This window comes from Canis lupus, chromosome 37 (genome assembly GCF_048164855.1).
Source record: "Canis lupus baileyi chromosome 37, mCanLup2.hap1, whole genome shotgun sequence".
Lineage (NCBI taxonomy): Eukaryota > Metazoa > Chordata > Mammalia > Carnivora > Canidae > Canis > Canis lupus.
Window position 1 is genome coordinate 25467499 of NC_132874.1, and position 21273 is coordinate 25488771.

The window sequence follows — 21273 nt, forward strand, 5'->3', positions numbered from 1 at the left end:
CGCAAATCTTCAGATGATTATACTGCATGTTGGTAGGTGGAACTCCAATAGAAAAATGCACACGCGAAAACAGGGAAATGCATTCACTTAAGTATCTGTGGCACATTCCAAGAGAAGGTGGCCCTTGTCTTTGTTGTGAGGAGCTTTGCTGTCCTAGTGCAGTGTCCTCCTTGACCTGTGCTGGGTGGGGGGTTAATCGATGTTAAATGCGTGCTTTGTTAGTCCCTGTGTAAGGCCCCCCTCTCCCCCGCGGTGACAGCTGGGGGACCTTGCGTGCGAGCCCGGGCTCGGCCCCGCGGGCCTGTGTGGTCCGGGTGTGTGGTCCGAGCCCCGCCCGCCGCCACCGCCGCCGCCGCCGCCGCAGCCCGAGCCCCGGCCCCAGACCCAGCCCCAGCCCCGGCCCCGGCCCCGGCCCCAGCCCCAGGCGCGGCCTTGCTGGGCTCCGAGCGGCGGGCGGGGCTGCCGGGGGCTGCGGGGGGGCTGCTGGGGGAGGGGGGGCTGCTGGGGGCTCCTCGGGCTGTCCCCCCCCCCCGCCGCTCCCCGCAGCTGCAGGGCTCGCAGCAGTCCCTGGGGGGAGGGGTCCTGGGGCTGCTGGGGGCTCCCCCTCCCCCCCGGGCTCCGAGGCTCCGAGGCTGGGGCGGGGCAGCACACACCCAAGAGCCGGCCGAGTAGACGTGTCCAGAAGGGGAGGCTGACACCGAATCCGCGTGAAATCAGTGAAACGCCGCCCGCGTCGGAGGGTCTGGGGGTCCCGGGTCAGCGCAGGCCGTGCCCCGGGGTCCCCGCAGGCCGTGCCCCGGGGTCCCCTCCGCCGCCTGCGTCCTGCGTCCTGCCTCCTCCCTGTGCCTCTCCTGAACGAACAAATAAAATGTCAAGAAAACAAATAAGCCGAGAGCCCGGGAGGGGGTCGCGCGCCGGCGGCCTGGACCACCTCCCGGACCAGAGGCCCCGTCGCAGGGCCCCGCGGAGGCCGCTCGGCGCCCCGGGTGGGCGGGGAGACCCGATGCGATGTGCGGGTCCGGGCCGGCCTTCCTCTGGGTCCCTTCCTGCAGAGCCGCACTCGCATCCCGACTTTACTCTCCTCCCCCTCGGAACACTCGTGCTGAGCCGGCCACGCACTCCGTCACCGTCACCGAAGCCAACACCGACCTGTCCCCTTCCCGCCCCCTGCGGTTTGCACCGTTGACCTCCATCACCTCCCGCAGCGGAGCTGCTGCCACGGGCAGGTTGTCCAGGACCGGGAAGCCGAGGCCCGATGCTTTCCAGGAGCGCTCATACGGGCAGCTCCCCGAGGCTCCACTACGTGCATTATTTTTCGCTATTTCATTACTTTTAAGCCTGAGTTTCAGTAAATGGGCTCAGTGTCCGTCACCGGGAAGGTTCAGTCTTCCCTGCGTGGGCCAAGGTCTCCTTTGGTCTCCTTTGATCTTAAATCACAAGACTTTAGGAATTTAAGTAGTGTCAATTGCTTTTTCTTTTTTTCTTTTTTTTTCTTAAGTGCTATCATTCTTGTCTTTCCTCTTGTGTCCATTTTTGGGGGTTCTCTGCAGTGAAAATGATAATCTAACACTCTCAGGAATTCAGTAGCAAAATTAGTCTATTGACAACGTTGTGCAACCATCACTACTATCTAACCCTGGAACGTTTTTCTCCAAAAGGAAACCTTGAACCCACTATCAACCCTTTGCCATTCCCCTTCCTCCGGGTATCTCTAACCTACTTTGACTTCACGGGTTTACTTATTCTGAACTTTATACAAATGCAGTCATATACTGCGTAACGTTTATGTTGTTTATGGCAGAATATGTGCGTAGTGTCAGTCACTATGTTGTACCTGACAAGGGAAAATTCTATAGAGAGAACACTGTTAAGTGATGGGTATGTCAAATAAACATTACAAATAGGATGAACTTATGTTTCAGAAACTCAAATATTAAACAGGAACTGTGAAATGTTCTAGGCTTGTGTTTGGTAGAAATGCCATGTGTGTACTGTCTGTCAGTCACCCAGGCCTTCCTTGCAGCAGTCAGCAGCGACCTATTCCAGCCTGCCGTGAATTGACCAATGTCATTGCTAACGGGCTTTTGAAATTTGATCTAGAACTCTAAAAGGATAAATCTTGATTGAACCAGATCCCTCCAGTCCCGTCTTTGCTTTTATCAGGCTAAATCCTCCAGGAATGAACAATGAACAGGAAAAAAGAGTAGGATTTTGCTCTAAGTAACTGAAGTGGCAATTGGCCTCAACAGCAGTTGATGCTCTTTCAAGGGCAGAGAAACTGTCGAGCTACAGCCCTTTGCAGCATTTTAAAAATAGCATTTTTAAATGCATATTGGTTGAATACAAGTTCATCTTTAAATCTAAGACAAAAATTCTCTTCACTTGGACTTTTCATTATTTAGAATCGTAAAGTGAAATCTTTTTACATATTTTCAGTTCTCTTTTTTTTTTTAAGATTTTATTTATTCATGAGAGATACAGAGAGAGAGACAGAGAGAGAGAAAGGCAGAGACACAGGCTGAGGGAGAAGCAGGCTCTGTGCAGGGAGCCTGACGCAGGACTCGATCCCAGGACTCTGGGATCACACCCTGGGCTCAAGGCAGCGCTAAACCACTGAGCCACCCAGGCTGCCCCTGCTCTTCTTTCTTATGTATGGATTTGGACAATTGAAAAGTCAAACTTAAGTCAGTTTTGGCTTGGTTTTCACAGAAATGAAAGATGGTTGAAAAATATGTATTTTGGGGCACATGAGTGGCTCAGTGGTTGAGCCTCTGCCTTTGGCTCAGGTCCTGATCCTGGGGTCTTGGGATCAAGTTCCGCATTGAGCTCCCTGCCTGCTTCTCCCTCTGCCTGTGTCTCTGCCTCTGTCTGTGTCTCTCATGAATAAATAAACGAAATCATTAAAAAAAATTAAAAAAAGAAAAACGTGTTTTTCTAGGGCAAAGAATTATGAAAGGTACAACGAGTGCTCGCTTTGGCAGTACATACACTAAAATATGAAAGGTGCAACAAATTTTGATAGACATTTAAAATATTTTTTGGAAAAGGATACATATTAAAGGTCTGACCCTACATATTAAAATTTTTGATTTTCAGGCAATTCTTTATGGAAGAGGTTAATATCAAGCTTTTCACCTCTGGGGCCTTACAATTAGAGACCATATTTGAACTTGACTTACTGTCATCTAGAGGAGACCCATAGAAGAGTTATTCTGCTCAGATCTTTGTGGTTAATTTGGGTTCCTCTGATTATTTTCTGTGGTATGAACAAATGACTTGTCTTTATAGTTAGTTAGCACTTTGTAGAGTATTAAGAGGAGCTGTCACAGGTTGAGTAAACTTTTAGGTTATTGTTAGAAGACTCCATTTCTATAATAGTTTTTGGTGATTACTACTGTAGCATGGATTTATTGGTTTATATTTGATCTTAGTCTAAAGGCTAACAAACAGATTTACCGGTTTGAAAAATAGTATATGGGACATGGTACAGATTGAAGGAATGGTGTCTCGAAGACCACATCTCAGTGGTTTCTCATAGCTGGGATTCCACACGGCCTGAGGTTTGCTGCTGTCATTGAAGAGCCAAAAGAAGAGAGTTGCCAGTGAGCCCATGTTGTTCCCAGGTCTGTTCAGCCCAGCTACTGTGTTCCTGAGTGTCTGCTTTGTTCTGAGACTAGGCTAGGTCCTAGGAGTAAAGAAAAGAACGTGATGTAGCCCTAGCCAAGCCCATCAAGGACAGTTCTTAATCAGGGACCTTGGTACAGTCTTTCTTTTTGCCTTTTTTTTAAGTACAAGATATTGTATATTATCCCTTTCCTAAGAAAATCAGTGTATAAGTGAAGTGAGCAGGTCTAGAATCGCCAAGAGGAAACGTTATGTGGTCAGTATTCCTAAGGAAGCTATGTATTGCCTTGGAGCCCCATCCCTAAGGGCTGCTCCATACCATGCTCTGGAATTGGCCTTTCTGCGTCCAAGGCCTTATTGCATCTCTAAAAGACTCGTGTACATGCTCAGTGCCACAGGGAAAGCAATATAATAGCGTATAAAATGTGACTTCCCTGATCCCTCTAGCCTCTCTAGTCTCATTCGCCCAATAATGCTAACCTCTGGTGCCTATCCACCTCAGACCTTCTCCATACGCATACAAGCACGTATACTTGTACGAAAGTAGGCTTTATCTATCTTCCTTTCCATTCCTTCCCTCTTTCTTTCTTTTTCTTCCTCCCTTCCCTTCCCTTCCTTCTTTCCTCCCTCCCTTCCTTCCTTCCTTCCTTCCTTCCTTCCTTCCTTCCTTCCTTCCTTCCTTCCTTTGTTAGGTCAAGATTCTAACATCTCAACTGTAACAATGTGGAGGAGCAGAGGGAGAGAGAATCTTAAGCAGGCTCCATGCTGGGCGTGAACTTGGGCTCCATCCCATGACCTTGAGATCATGATCTGGGCCTAAATTAAGAGTTGGAAGTCTAACAGATGGAGCCACCCTGGCCCTCCTCCACTGTAACACTTTTTGAGACAACATAGGAAAAATGAATTGGGGTTGGGTACAGAGTCCATTGTAGAGATAAAAAACTAAAATATTTGTGGATGAAATGATATGTCTGGGGTTCATTTTAAAATACTCCTTTGAAAACAACATAAAAGTGTTTTGGGAACATGGAGGTTCATTATGCTAGTTTCTTCTTTTACGCATGTTTAAAATTTTCATAATAATAGGTAAAAAGAAAAAAATCATGAATTAGATTAGCATAGAGCTAAGACCTGTTTTGTTTTTTTTTTTAATTTTTATTTATTTATGATAGTCACACAGAGAGAGGGAGAGAGAGGCAGAGGGAGAAGCAGGCTCCACGCACCGGGAGCCAACATGGGATTCGATCCCGGGTCTCCAGGATCGCGCCCTGGGCCAAAGGCAGGCGCCAAACCGTTGCGCCACCCAGGGATCCCTAAGACCTGGTTTTGAGTCAACTTTGTGACTTACCAGCTATGACTTTGGACTAACGTTTAATCGTTGCTGATTCTATCACTATTAATAAAACCATTTAGCATTTTAGAATATTTACTTCTAGAAACTTTTTCTGTATATTTTAAAATCATAGATAAAAATTATATATTTATAAATGTGTAACATAGATTTTAAAAAGAATTTTATATATATATATGTATATATATATATATATGTATTTTTATTGAAGTTTGATTCACCAACATATAGTATAACACCTGGTGCTCATCCCCTTAAGTGCCCTCCTCAGTGCCCGTCAGAATTATGTGGTTTTATTTGCAAAAGCTGAAAGTGGGTATAAATACCCAGCTGAGAGTGTGGATTTTCACTGGATTTATTACATGAGACAAGAGCCTGTCACTTCTTGACAGATTTGGAGGCCTTTTCTTAGCCTAAGATGTATTTTCAATGAAGCTGATAGTTTTTGAGCAGCAGCCAGCTGAGGTGGTCAACCTAGTTTTCCCTGAATCTTGATGTTTAGATTGTCCTTGGCCTTGGGGGAAGGAGTGATGGTGATGTTAGTTTGGGGTTGTGCTGGAGGGTGGCAGCCGCCAAATATGGTCCAGACCATAGTCCTCCAGGTTTGGACCTCAGTCACCTTTTTAATAGAAGCTCTCTGTGCTAGAGTGATGTCCCTTGGGTTGATTTTCCCTTTTTTCACAATAGCCTCTTGTCCAGGAAAGGTCACTTGATAAGCAAGCTGAAATTTTTCCAAGCATTTGATCAAGAGACCATACCATGGAAGGTTTGTAATATATTATATACACATGCATACACAAAATGATTTTGAAATGTTCAGAAAAAGTTCTTGGAGGTAAGTATTCCAAAAATGTTAAATGGTTCCTAAATATATATAGATTTGTGTATTTACATATATACATGTTTATGTCTCTTTAAAAATTAATTTGCTATAAATAATCTCTTGCTCTGGCATACTTTCAAAATACTTCACTTGCTGCATAATATTTCTTTGGGTGGACCTTCACATTTTAGTTACATTAGTTTTCAGTTTTTTGGGATGTTTCTATTTTTTTCCCCTTTGTGATAATAAATCATCACAATTATGGAAATCTTTATGCCTAATAACAATCTCCATGGTTTGGATTATTTTATCCATTGGTCACCTTTTAAGAATATGTTTTAAGTCTCAACAAAATATTAGCAAACTACATTCAACAATACATTAAAAGGATCATTAACCATGATCAAGTGGGATTTATTCCTGGATGCAAGGATAGCTCAGTATTCTCAAATCAATCAATGTGCAACCCCACATTAACAAAGTGAAGGATAAAAAGATTTTATTTATCTAAATAGATACAAAAAAAAGCATTTGACAACATTCAACATCTGTTCATAATAAAAACTCAAAGTGGGATTAGAGGGAACATACCTCAATATAATAAAGTCCTTATATGACAGTCTCATAGCTCACATTGTACTCAATGGTGAAAAACTGAGAGCTTTTCCCCTAAGATCAGGAATGAGACAAGGATGTCCATCTCACCACTCTTATTCAACACAGTACTGGAAGTCTTAGTCACAGCAGTCAGACAAGAAAAAGAAATAAAAAGCTTCCAGATTGCTAAGGAAGGAGTTAAACTGTCAGTATTCGCTGATGATATATTGTGTGTATGTATATATATATATATATATATATATATATACACATACACACACACACACACACGCATGCACGCACACACGCACAATGGGGAAAAGAGAATCTCTTCAATAAGTGGTGCTGGACTGCTTTATTAGACCATATGCAAGGATAAATTTAAAATGGATTAAAGACCTAAATGTGAGACCTGAAACTATAAAACTCCTAGAAGAAAACATAGTAATCTCTTTGCATTGGCCTTAGAAACATTTTTTATATGTGTCTTCTCAGGCAAGGGAAAAAAAGGACAAAAATAAACTACTGGGAGTACATCAAATATAAAGCTCATGCACAGTAAAGGAAACCTTCAACAAAGTGAAACGGCAACTTAATGGGAGAAGGTATTTGCAAATAATAAGGGTTTAATTTCCAAAATATATAAAGAACTAATATAACTCAACACCAAAAACCCAATTAATCCAATTAAAAAATGAGCAGAGGACCCGAATAGACATTTTTCCAAAGAAGACCTGCATATGTCCAACAGACTCATGAAACTGTGTTCAGCACCACAAATTGTCAGGTAAATGCAAATCAAAACTGCAGAGATAGTACCTTTCACCTCTGAGAATGACTGAAATAAAAAAGATAAGTACTGGTGAGAATGTGGAGGAAAAAGAAACGCTTGTGCACTGTTTATAGAAGTGTAAATTGGTACAGCAATTGTGGAAAACAGTATGGAGGTTCTTAAAAAAATAGAAATACAAAAAAAAAAAAAAAAAAGGAATACTGTATGATCCAGTAATTCCACTGCTGGGTGTTTAGCCCAAAGAAAATGAAAACACTAATTTGAGAAGATATTTGCACCATTATGTTTATTGCACTATTGTTTACAATAGCCAAGATATGCAAACAGCCTAAATGTCCACCTTTGGATGAATGGATAAAGAAGTGAGGGAAGGATGGGTAAGCCAGGTGAAGGGGGAGGGAAAGGTACAGAATTCTAGTTGTGGGATGAAGAAGTCACAGCATGACTGGTACAGCATAGAGAGTATAGTTCAATGGTATTGTAATAGTGTTGTCCGGCAAAGATGCTAGCTGAACCTGTGGTGATTAGAGCAGAAGGTGTGGAGTTGTTCGGTCTGTATGTTGGGAAAAAAAGAGATTATGTTCCAAGTCAAAAGATAGAAGCATTTGTAAGACTTTGACATATTTTGCCAAAATGTTTTCCAATGGTTTATATTAGAATGTTCATATTTATGTTGGAATGGTTTATATTGCTGCCTACAGTGCATCGGAGCACTACACACTTAGTGGAAAATCATGATTGTCTTAGATATTTTTCATCAGTCTAACAATGGAATCTCTTGTAATTTGCATTTCTGTGAGGTTGAATTTTTTCCTTTTTTCCGTATATTTATTGGTTGCATTTTCTCTATTGTGAATTTTCTGCTTATACCTTTACTTTTTCTTTGTCTTAATGTTTTCATATTGGGTTTGTGAGACGTGTTTATGATAAAACTATTCATGTTTTATTTTGAATATTTCCCCTAATTTTTTGTTTGGCTTTTAAATTTGGTTGTTGCATTTATTAACCTATAGAAGGTGTCCAGTTATTAACCTATAGATGTGTTCACGGTTGGGATTCTCCCGTCAGGTCCAAACTGAGTCTTGCCATGCACAAAGTTGTAATACACGTTTACTTTTATGTTGTTTCTAGGTATCTTGGCTTAATCAAACTTATCTTTGACTCTTTAAATAACTAGGAATTCTTTAACTCTATAGATGTTTGAAGTAATGTAAGCAAGAAAATTATGCTTTGGACTATGACTATTTTGGGGATTGGAATTAACATATTAAAAATAAAGAAATAAGAAAATAAAGCAATTGTTTAGAATATTAAGCTTGGTATTTGGCTCTACTGAGTATAGTATGGAATTTTTTCATTGGATTGTGAGGTACAGTACTGTGGCTTTAAAGAAGTAGTTTCCCCATTTGCTGTGAGGTTGATATCCCCTGGTTCTTGAGACTTAATCATTGTTAACAATTGCAGTAATTTATTCAGCCCTCTCCGTCTTGCTTCTTGGGTCTTTTTTACCCAAATTATGTGGCGTGAATCTCATAATTTTTTCTTTTCTCTGTTAGCAGTATCTTCTGTCTTAAAATAGATTAAGGTCATCTTCCTGTAAAGTTTCACATCCTGTCTCCAACATGGCAACACAGTTAATGACTCAGCTCCCAAATTCACTTAAAGTTGTTTTTTTACATGTTCAGAGGAGCAATACTTTTATAATGGGCTTTAAAGTTTGCAGAGATTTTTGACATACTTGGTTTCATTTAATATTCTTGGTGTACCCATGAAGTTAGCTATTATTCCCATTTTATAGATGAGAAAACTAAGAGTTTAAAGGGAACTGACTAAATTATATAGTTAGGATTTGAATATTTGTCTTATGAATCCTATTAAGTGGTTTTCTACTGATTTTATATCTTTCCCAGCTGAACAGATTGGTGTGTCTGGCTAAAGTGTGATCTAGTGATACCAGTGTTCTTTATCCCATATAAATCAGTGGACTTTGTATTGATGAAGGCTGTTGGTGATGTCCTTGGTTCCAGTCGGCATCTCTTAGTGCATGTCCATGGCCACACTGCAGAGCTGGGCTGAAAGGTCAGCTGGCCAGCACTTTTGAAACCATTCCTTTTTGGTGCCTTTTCTTTTTTCTTTTCCTTTTCCTTTCCCTTTCCTTCTTTCAAGTTTGTTCCATACTGGGAGCTTGAACTCATGACCCTGAGATCAAGACCTGAGCCGATAGCAAGAGTCAGATGCTTAACTAACCTGAGCCACCCAGGCGCCCTGGTGCCATTTTCATATATGAAGGATATTCAGTGTGTGTGTGTGTGTGTGTGTGTGTGCGCGTGCGCGTGATTGCAGCCACAGTCACTATAACCTCATTGCCTAGGTGTGACACCGGCTTTTTCAGTTATCAGTTGTTGGGTGTTGGACAAAGTATTAATGAGGTATCCTCACAGGGGAGTTGTGAGGATTAAAAGTTCTCACGTGGAAAGAACATAATAAACGTTCAATAGTTATAACTGTTGTTACTATTATTAATTGATGTTTGCTTATTACATAAGACGTGTTCATTAACGGCCAGCTACATCCTTTACCGATGTTTTGTGTTGTTTCCTATATTGTAAAATGCCTTAAGCAAAGACAAGATGTTACTAATGTCCCAAATGAAGAGATACTTGTTCTTACACACCTCAAATGCTAACTGTCCATTACACATGAAAACTTCAACCCACTAATTAAATAGTCAAGATCCTCATAAGGTGTAATGTGGGAAATCCAGAACCTTTCCTCCTCAGGGTCTCCAGGAGAACTGTCCTCCAGAGAGGCAGTTTGGAAGCAGTGGGTGATACAGCACCCGTCTTCATGGACTCTGCAAGAGTCAGAAGTCAGTAGCGCTGGATTCTCCTGTCACTAATCTGTCATGGATAAAGGCCATAAAAGCATTACTGGCCAGATTCCCTTAAAGCACTTGGAGTTAAGGAATTTCTAAATATCTGTTTCTGTCTTCAGTGAGCCTGAGACTCTTTTGTGAAAAGGGAGGATTGGCATTTACTCCTAGTGGCCCAAAAAAGATTGAAAAAGGACTGTTTTAAATGTAGATTTTATTATTATTCAGGAATGGTAAGGCCAACAGTAAGAGAAAAGGTAGCTCTTGAAACGACAAAAGCCAGGGGTGCCTGGCAGCTCAGTCATTTAAGCATCCACTCTTGACTAAGCTCAAGTCTTGATCTCTGGTTCCTGAGTTTGAGCCCTGCTTTGGGCTCCACACTGGGCATAGAGCCTACATAAAAAGGAAGAAAGAAAGAAAAACCGGCAGTTTGTTATTCACAGTCCGCAGGAGGAGGGGCATACCATGCTGGGCAGGGCAGGGGGAGCCAGGGTTGAGGAAAGTACTAGAGTTGGTCAGAAGGCAGAAGGTGTAGGGATGGGCCAGAGCCTTTATTGTGGTTTTCTCGGAAGGAATAGGCGAGCAGGATATGCAAGCTGAGCTGGGTTGGGATTGGCTTGACCTTGGCAGGCTCTGGCTATGCAGGTGTCCTTAGTTGGAATGTTGTCCTGGACTGCAGGAGCCCCGGGAAGGTGGCTGTGGACCCCGGATGGGTTCATTCGCATATATATATATTTTTAAGATTTTGTTTATTTATTCATGAGACACACACACACACAGAGGGAGAGAGAGCGGCAGAGACACAGGCAGAGGGAGAAGCAGGCTCCATGCAGGGAGCCAGACGTAGGACTCATCCCCGGTCTGCAGGATCACGCCCCCGCCGAAGGCGGTGCTAAACCAGGAGCCACCCGGGGATCCCCTCATTTCTGTATTAAATGCGTGCTCCTGGCTAGTGGTTTGCTGTCTCCAGGAATTAGTTAACACAGAGGAGCAGTTCCTTTCCTGGTCTGCAAGGCTCCAAGATGTCAAAGCTTCATAAAATACAGAAAGTAAAACATGATCAATACATGGACCAGGACTTTGTATCACAGCTTCAGGATTTAATAGCAGAGGAGAGCAAAGATCAGTAGAGCAGTGATTCTTATCACCCATGAGAAGAGGCATAAATTTGACCTAGAAAAGAGTCTGAGAGAGAGCATTTGATATCTAACCTCCTTCTCTTCCCAGTTATTTTTGAAGTTATTTTGGAGATTTTCTTCTGTTTACCACAGTCCAAACTCATTTTAACTCTTAGGCTTTGAAAAGTGTTCACAGTCCACATTTTGTACAAGATTATTTTTTCACAGGGTGTGTGAACTCTTCAGAGGAAAATGGCCCATAGGCTAAATAAATGAAAGAATAAATAAATCACGTCAAAGGCTAAACAAATTCCATATATATATATTTATACCAAATTATATGAAGAAAAGAAGCACTCATGTTAGCAGTTCTTGTCATTCAGTTAGAATCACCTGTTCTGTAATTATTGTGGCAATTTAAAAAATCCTCATTTTGATCTTAGTTATCTTTTTAGGTATAATGGCTTAAATTTGGCTAATTGCAAGTGAGTTATGACCAATTTGGCATTTTTGCATGCTTTCTAGTTTGGAGTTTGGTAGTTCTATTAATCTTTGAACCTGGCACAGCAATATAAAATTTGATTAGAAAAAATGATAGTTCTGGGTGCCTGGCTGGCTCATTTGAAAGAGCATGTGACTTTTGATCTTGGGATCATGAGTTTGAGCCCCACACTGGTGTAGAGATTACTAAAACAAAACAAAACAAAACAGAACTTAAAAAAAAAAAAACAATGATCATTCGGTTTCCTATTTTTGGATCAAGGAGGTAGCAGGTAACCACTTTTGTATACTTTTTGGTCTTTATTTGTCATCAGCACTTGTCTGGAACCTACAGGACTACCATAGATATCAAAGTGAAAACCTGTCACAGTAAGTCTTCCCTATGAGTTGGTTTGTTAGTATTTTAGTAGATAGGGATCCAGAAAGGGAGAGTCAGAATAAATAGGGATTAGAGCCCAGGGATGTGGGATGATCAGCAGTCAGGGCTTCTTCCTGAGGCCCAGGTAAGTGTAAGTAAGACACAATGTTAAGGAAGATGGTGGTAGTGAGCTCCGGAGTTTGAGGGGTGGGAGGAGCAGGAGTCTTGTCAGGGACATGCTGAGATCCAGGGCTCACTGTCGCTCCTCCAGAGTGATGCAGAGGCTCGGGAAGAGGGGTCTTATCCTGCGTACCCAGATCTCTGGCCCCGTTCTAATCCCCGGAGCAGTGGGCCTAAATGGGGGTGACCCTCTCCGCTTCCCTGAGGACGTTTGGCATGGTCTGGAGATACATTTCAGTCATTGCAGTTGTTGGTGTGCTGCTGGTATGTAGTGCAGAGAGGCCAGATACGGTATTCAGCATCCTGCTATGTACAGGGCATCCCTCACTACAAAGAATGACCTGTCTAGGCTGTGACTAGTGCCACAGTTAAGAAATCCTGCCTGGAGGATCACAAGAAACTGGGTGTTTTTGACCTGACGGAGATGTGGCGGGCAGCTAGGGCACATGGAGCGCCTGGACACCCTTCTGACTTCTGTTATGGAGGAATGCTCAAGAAGTAGGGTGAGCAGAAACTGGCAGAGGAGTAGAATTGGACAGAGTGACTGTCCTCCAGGAGCAGTGCTGCAGATCAGAAGCAACAGATTAGAAAGACAGGAAATAGATTTGTCAGAGACTGGCACCCTGATTTTAATAATTAGTGAGAGTCTGACGTCAGTTGAGATGACTATAAAAAGCAAGCTCACAAACATTGCAGCCTGAAGCAATAACCCGGGAACACGTACAAAGCAGCCTGTAATGATCATGATAATGGCTGGGAATGATTTTTTAAGTTAAATTATGTTCCGTATGCTATTATAAGACAAATTTAGGCAAGGTTAGAAAGATTGCTGCCAAAATAGTTACAAGTCATACATATATTTCCATCACAGAAGTGAGGTTACAACAAGCTTGCTCCATGATTGGAGAGATCCAAGCAAACAGAGGATCACTGCTCAAACAGAGCAGAAGTCCCGGAGCAGACCTCTCTGCGGGAACCAGTACCAGTTGCTTTAATCGACACATCCTGTCCATCTTGCAACAAAAAATTACAGGACACAGTTTGGAGAAACAAAGCAAACATCAGGACAAAGCAAGCAGAGGATGTGGTAGGGATGTTGGAATTACTGAACCAGGAATTTGGAATAACTGTCATTAATATGCTAAGGGCTGTAATTGTTAAAAGTGGACCATATGCAAGAGCAGATGAGAAATGTAAGCAGAAAGAAACTTTAAGAAAGTATTGAAACGGATTAGAAATAAAACAACGTGCTGAAACAGAATCCCTTTGATGGCTTATCAGTAGACCGAATATAGCTGAGCAAAGAAGCACTGAGCTTTAAAGAAGTGTCAGCGACTGAAATGCGGAGAAAAAACTGAAGAAAATAGAATAGCTAAGACATGTGGGACAGTTACAAAAGGTACAATACACATAATGCAAATATCAGAAGGAGAGAAAGGAACAGGAAAAATATTTGAAGTAATAGCTGAGAATTTTCTGAAATTAATGATAGATCCCAAACCACAGATCAGGAAACTCAGAGTGTAGTAAGCAGACAAATAACAAAAAATCTACACTTAGACATATATTCAAACTGCAGAAAAGTCAAAGAGAGAGAAATCGGGAAGGAAGCCCGGGGTGGGAGGGGGCCGGAGGGTAAGACACACCCCAGGAGCTGGGAGAATACTCAAGCAGGACCTATGGTAAAACAAAACAAAACTATAGTTCTATTCAAACTACAGAAAATTAGAAGTAGCCTTGAGGTAAACCAGAGGAAAAACAGGTGTGGGAAATCAAGGATAAGAATTATATTGGATTTCTTTTCAGACACCATACAAGCAAGAAAAGAATAAATAAGAAAAGAGTGTAATATTTAAAGTGCTGAAAGAAAAAAAAAATCAACATGGAACTCTGTGTACAAGCAAAATTATTAAACTGTCCTTCAGAGGTGAATGAGAGATACTCAGTCAAAAATTGGAGGAATTTGTCTCCAGTAAGCCTCTTTCCCGGGAAGCATTAAGAGAAGCTCCTCAGAAAGAAAGATGCTGAGGGTCCGAGGCTAGAGTCTACACAAGGGAGCATTAGGGAAGAGGAGATGAAGATACAGCACAGGTTTTCTTATTTGTAGTTGATCTGACAGTAGTTTGTTCAGTAACGGGAACAGTGTGTTTGGGGATTGTAGCCAAGGGGTGGTAGGAACTGACGGCTGGCGTCCTGAGGCCGGGAGAGCCTGGGACAGCGTGTGGGTCCCCGCGCTGCAGCACCCCCTCCCCCACGCCTGCAGGTGGGTCCCCGACTTGGAGGTGAGCTGGGTCGGCTGGGTCGGTGGGTCGGCGGGTCTAGTTGTGCACGTGTGGCCCAAGCTCTAGGGCAACCGCTGAGAAGCGCTTTGGCAGGCAGGGCTGATGTGTGTGGGGGGGGAGAAGCAAAGATCCCAAGGCCTCGAGCTCTCCCGTGATGCCGTCACCGTGGGTCACCGTGGGTACCTGCCACGGCTCTCAGCACTGCGCACCCCACGCTGCCGCAGGAGGGGCCCTCAGCCCTCGCAGCAGCCTCGCCACCTGCCGCACCGTGTGAGACGGGGAGACCGGGTACGGCTGCTCGTGGGCCTTGTAATAAAATGGATACTTCTTTTACCAGCAAAATCGTTTATTTGGGGATGCTAGAGCAGGTGCAGGCCGGGCAAGGCCGGGGAGCGACAGGAACCTTACTCTATGGAGAAAAAGAAGGGGGGCAGCCCTGAAGGGAAGGTTTGCGGGAGGAAAGCCGGGAGTCCAGGCGGCGATCCTCGGAGTCAGGAAAGGAACGAAGCCTCGGCTCTGGGCTCTTTCCACTGCCCCGTGAAGAATCACAGGATGCAGATTGAAAGGGAAGTGAGCGGAGGGTCACTAAGGTACGCCCCGAGGGAGTGTGGGCCAGTCCAGAGCCGCACAGGCCCTGGGAGCTCCGAGGTGCGGGTTTATGCCAATTTATTTTCCTTCTGGCCTGGGTCCCAAGGTCACAGCATTTGAAGAACCAAAACAAGTAAACAAACTGGAATGAGAATGAAGCAAGTAAAAGCTGGAATTTAATAATAACAAAAACAAAGTTCTGCAAACAACTGTGGAATTCTTGAAAGCTTTCTAAAGTTGATCTTGGGTCAAAGAAGAAGTGAAAACTGCAAGTATAGATCATTTATGACTGAACAGTGAAACTACTGCATGTCAAAATCTCTGGTATGACCAGCGCCTTAGGTAGGAAAAATAGTGGCTTTAGAAGTTATCATTAAAGGAAGACTAAAACAAATGAGCTAAGTATTCAGTCTAGACAGGAGAGAAAAGCAAAATAAAATTCACAGCCCTCTGGATACAGTAGATGCTCACTAATATTTGTAAACTAAGTGCTTCTTGATAATACAAAAATGAGCAAAGCAGTCCAAGAGAAGATAATTTGTGACTGATTGAAAATAAGATTCAAGATGTAACACTCTTAAAGTAGTAGGGAGTCAAATCCAGGGATATTCAAAGTACTGATGAAATGGAACCAGGTAATGTTTATTCCTGGAACATAAACTAATTCATTAAAAGGAAATTTATTATTTTAATTCATGATATTAATAGGTTAAAAAGTTATCTCGAAAGATGTTGAGGAAATTTGATATATTTCACTGTCCATTTCTACTTTTAAAGATAGACTTTCAACAAAATAAGGATAGAAAGCTATTTTCTGTAACATAATTAGGTCTTAGCTACGTAATATTAATGGCAAACATCCTGCCTAATGGTATAGTGCTAGAGCACATATTCTCAACAGGAGCAATAATTGAAAATTAGCTCTTGAGGTGACAAAAATATCTTAATTTTATTGTAAGGTATAGATCCACAAGCAGTTCACAATACAGATATACAGTGTATTTATGATATTAAGATATCTTTCGGGCAATTAGAAAAAAAGACCTAAAAAGACTCTTCACATGAAAAACAGGTTGAGAAACTGTTCTAGAGGATTACCATTTATAGTTAGAAATAAAAGGTACCTGCCAGTATTACAGTTATTCACCATTGTTTTAGAAGTTACAGTTAATGTAGTAATAGTAAGGCAGTTAAAATCAGTGACACATAAATATTGAAGAGTAAAAGCCAAAATTAAAGCATATGAAGGTGATCGGATTTTCTACAGAGACAATATAAAAGATCACTTGGAAAATGATTTCAGCTGAGAGAGAGTCAGTGCTCAGTAAGTTGATGAGTTTGAGAGCTGAACAGTTTATTGACAGTTATAAATGATTTGAATGAGTGGATTCAGTGTTGCAGATAATTTAAATATCCTGAGATTACCTGAATAGTTAATGTAATCAATACATTTGTTGATTTAACAAATACGTGTTGAGCGTCAGTTATATCCAGATGAATGTTCTGAGTGCTGGGGGGATAGCAGCGTATGGAAGTATAAAAACCCCTTCTCTTCTGGAACTTACAGTCTAGTCAGTAGAGATAGACAAGCAGGAATATAGTATGTCAGGGTGATAATCCATCAAAATTTTAGTAGGATTACTTTTAGAATCTTACTCAATATTTTGTTGGAATTGGTTGATGATTGGTGGTTGAGAGCGAGTGGGAGGAGGGGCTGAGGGAGAGGCAGAAAGAGAATCCCTAGCCGACTCCTCGCTGAGCACAGGCTGACACCCTGAGATCATGACCTGAGCCGAAATGAGGCTTAACTGACTGAGCCACGCGGGTGCCCCACACGGTATTTTAAAAGTTCATTTACATCGATACCTGTGACAGGATGGCTCAATTGATTTACTGAAGATTAATTGTGCTATTGGGTATCTAATTAAATTAATTCATTACGTTATAGTAGCAAAGTCAGTGAGACAAAATATAAAGGATCCAAAAACAGTTTCAAATGAGAATTTTTGTCATTGATAAAAGTGACATTTCAGATCAGCGGAGAAGACCGTGGATTGTACATTGAAATGGCATTTGGTCGGGATCCCTGGGTGGCGCAGCGGATTGGCGCCTGTCTTTGGCCCAGGGCGCGATCCTGGAGACCCGGGATCGAACCCCACGTCGGGCTCCCGGTGCATGGACCCTGCTTCTCCCTCTGCCTGTGTCTCTGCCTCATTCTCTCTCTCTCTCTGTGACTATCACAAATAAATAAAAATTTAAAAAAAAATCTAAACAATGAAATGGCATTTGGTCAACTAGCTATGCAGTACTCTGAAATAGATTTCAAATGAGTTAAGTAACTAAGCAGATAAAACAGTACTAAAATACCAGAAACATAACTTTGAAAGCATGATTCTAGGAGTAGCAAAGAGAGGGGTGATTGGTTTGACATTAAAAAAGAGTCAAAATTTCCTAAGGACAAAGAACACAATAAACAATGTGAGAAGACAAATGATAAATGGGGGGAGATACTGACAGTGTATAGAATAATGTTTTTACTAGAGATCTTAAAATCAAGGAAAATAAACTTCATAAAAAGTTGCAAAGATCATTAAAATGGAATTCACCCACGATGCAAGGTGAGACCATTTATTTTACTTTGCCTATCAGACTGCTACACACTTAACATATTCCTACTGCGCAGCGTCCCCGTGGCTGGGTGAGCTGATAAAGCTTTTCTGCAAGCCGGTTTGGTGATCACGCACATGTTAGGATTTTTTTTTTATGACTTTTATTTATTCACGAGAGACACAGAGAGAGAGGAGCAGAGACACAGGCAGGGGGAGAAGCAGGCTCCATGCAGGGAGCCCGATGCAGGACTCGATCCCGGGACCCTGGGGTCTGGGCAGATGCTCGACCACTGAGCCACCTGGGTGCCCCCGTGTTGGGATCTTAAATGCGCATCTTTTGACTGGAGATTCCTCTTTGAATGTGCTGCAGGGAAATAGTTGGATAAATGTACAAACAATGTTTTATAGAAAAATGTTCATTGCGTGTTCATAAGAACAAAACCTTAGAAAATGCCTAAATGCCACTTAGATTGCACACCGGTACCGTGGGACAGTAGGCAGCCTGTGGGGGATGTAGACTAGATTTGCCGACAGGGGAAGCGTTCGTCGTGCAGTTTACGGGTAAAACTCGGGCTGCCACTGTGTGCCTCGTGTGCCGCAGTCTTGTAAAGCACACGCAGCCCTACCGACATCTGTGTCCTGGCTGATGGAGACCGTGTTCTCTGAATTTGATTTTTTTTTTTTTTACTTTGCGGGAGAGCGTGGGGAGGCGCAGGAGGAGAGGGACAGCCGGCGTGCTGAGGGAGGGGGCGGCCTGACCGGGGCGAAAGCAGCCGCACCTGCAGCCCAGAGGCCACTGCTGCCCGTGCGGCCTGCGGCTGTTCCTAGAGGGACCGTTCCCCTCGGGGGGGTCTTCCCGCGTGGAGAAGGCTGCCGGGCATATCTGGGGTCGCCTCTCCTCTCCTCCTACTCGCGGTGGGAGGGCGAAGCCCTTAAGGGAGGAGGCGGAGGGCAGCTGAAGGTGGGACCAGAGGCCCGGGCTTGGCCTGGGTGCTGTCCTGCGGCAGCTGGTGGAGCCGGGTGGGGGCTGTCCTGGGCCTGCCCGGGCCCCCACCCCGCAGTGTGGACGCTGCCTCCCGGCCTGCCCTGGCCCCCTGACCCGGCCTCCTGCCCAGGCCTCCTGCCCGGGCCCCTGCCCCGGCCCCTGCCCAAGCCCCTGCCCCGGCCCCCTGCCCAGGCCCTCTGCCCCAGCCTCCTGCCCCGGCCCCTGCCCAGGCCCCCTGCCCCGGCCCCTGCCCAGGGCCCTGCCCCAGCCCCCTAACCAGGCCCCCTGCCCAGGCCCCTGCCCCAGCCCTCTGCCCAGGCCCCCTGCCCCAGCCCCCTGCCCCGGGCCCCTGCCCAGCCCCTGCCCAGGCCTGTGGCCGTGCACCTGCCGTTGCCGCAGGTGGGGCCTGTGATGGGTCTGGAGGGGGTTTCCCCGAGGGCTGGGGGGGACCCCAAGGTGCTCTGAAGACTGAAGCGCAGCGTACAAAGGGGAGCAAACTTGAGTGATCAAATCCAAGTGCAAAAGGAACGTGAGTGTGCAAACCGATGCCGTGCCTATTGAAAGGTATTTTACCAGCACTGGAAATCCTCCCGGTCCGCCAGAAACCTGGAGAGCGTGCTGCAAGCGCTCCTAGACAGTTCGAAGCTTCTGCAGTCTTTTCAGGGACAGCAAATAAATCCTCTGACAGCCTTGTGCAATGTTTTGAGCAATACCCTTCTTCCTCTTATTTTGGTTCATGAGGATGTCTCTTCAGTATTCTATTCCTGTCTTATGTGTATATTTAAGCTTATGGTCTTTCCAAGACTGAAGCCGACCCTGAGTTCATCGGCTTGCAGGTCTGTGCCTCACTGGCCTATGCGGAGTGTACATTTGGCTGAGCGCTTCCTCCTTTGCAAAGCTTTTATTGAAAAAGTCATTGGTGAAAGAAAAATTCATTTTTATGTTTATTGACTTAGGGTGTTTTTGTTTTTGTTTTTTAAGATGCCAAAAAGAAAAAGACTTTCTATCTTAACTCTTTTGGGGAAAAAGGATTGTAACAAAATAAAAACGTTGAATTCTTGAAACATTGAATCAGTTTCTATTATAAGATGCTACGGTGTGAAATGGGAACTTCATTCTTTTAAAACAAGTCTAACTTTGTGAAGGATTTTGCTTAAAAATCAGCTCAGTGTGGCATCTGAAAGATACGAGGTATCTAGCGTTTGTGCAGATCACACAGTTTTGGTTACAGGCTGTGTTTTGTCAAGGTATATACATAAGTACATATTCCTGGTTTTAGATTTATCATCTACAGAGCTTGAATTGGTTATTTATTAGGTTCACTAATAATGCATCTTATTCACATGGATTCAAGGAAATAGTCAATTTCTGTGGACCAAGTTTTTTCTTGTGGGTAACTTTTAGGTTTCCATTTTCCCCCCATAGTATTACCTTATTCGTTTTTTTTTTTTAAGATTTTATTTATTTATTCATGAGAGACACAGACCCTGTCTCTGCCTCTCTCTCTCTCTCTCTCTCTCTCTCTGGCAGAGGGAGAAGCAGGCTCCATGCAGGGAGCCCAACGCAGGACTCGATCCCGGGACCCCAGGGTCACGCCCTGGGCTGAAGGCGGGCTAAACCACTGAGCACCCCTGGGCTGCCTGTATTACCTTATTCTATTTAGAAAATGATTCTTAATGCTTCATTATTTTGAGAAGAGGAAGGAGGAGTTACAAAGGACTGGTGCAGTGATTAGAGGGAAGGTTCATATTCTTTCATATTAAATTTTAGTTTTTTAATTGCTTATGCAAAAAGACGAGCCATTAACTTGGCAGCCTTTATTTTTGCAGACTCAGTAAATTCCCATGACTACATTTTAATCAGTAATGAATAATTTCCTACTAGATTTCATGATAAAATGCTTAAATTTGCTCATTTTATTTTGTTTTGCTGATTTCTAAATTCCATTCATGGTGTTGTGGAAAGAACACAGAAACGTGAGATCTAGGCAAGTCACTTGACCTCTGGCTCTTGAAGATCTTTCATTTTGAGTAGATGCCATTTCAGTAGTCTGCAGGTTTCAATACAGGAAGATTAAACAGTGGTTTTCAAAAGTGTTTCAAAGTGTTATAAATTATTAACATATAACTATTTCCAAATTACAGCTTGAATCTTTTTCTAAGTTATACAAAATTGTTTTGTATTTTCAAAGCTGTTTGTAAAGATTTTTTTAAAAAAGTGATTTTTAATGTTCTAAAAATCTCCTGCCCTCACCAGCTTATTTGTAGACTTTAAATGAAAGATGAAAATGCAAAACAAATACTTTAACCTAGTGAGAAAATTATAAGATATGCAGACTTTTTTTTTTCTGTACATAACACAGAAATGACTTATGCTTGTTTCTAGTATCTTTTCTAGTTTTTTCTTTGGTTTATTAATCAAAGGAGAATTTTCAAGCTGTGGTAAAAGTCTGCCTTTTTACTTATTCTACCACCTCTTCTCCTTTTCCTTCAGTCTCCCCCTCTCTTTGTGTGTTTCTGTTTCTATTCTCTATATTTAATACAACCAGGGAAATGAAAGAAAAAAAAAACCTATGATTTGTTTTGGAAAAAT

At 43.0% G+C, this 21273-nt stretch overlaps 1 protein-coding gene across 7 annotated transcripts in view; it reads left to right on the top strand.

The window, feature by feature from the left end:
* Positions 1-21273, top strand: part of EXOC2 (exocyst complex component 2) — a 224900-nt gene that overhangs the window by 7285 nt on the left and 196342 nt on the right. Inside the window, exon 1 of one of the 7 annotated variants that reach the window (XM_072813907.1) lies at positions 16388-16411. The exons of the other annotated variants lie outside the window; for them this stretch is intronic. The gene's annotated coding sequence lies outside the window, so the exon portion shown is untranslated. Of the gene's footprint in view, positions 1-16387; positions 16412-21273 lie in introns of those variants that run through there. 7 annotated transcript variants of the gene reach the window in all.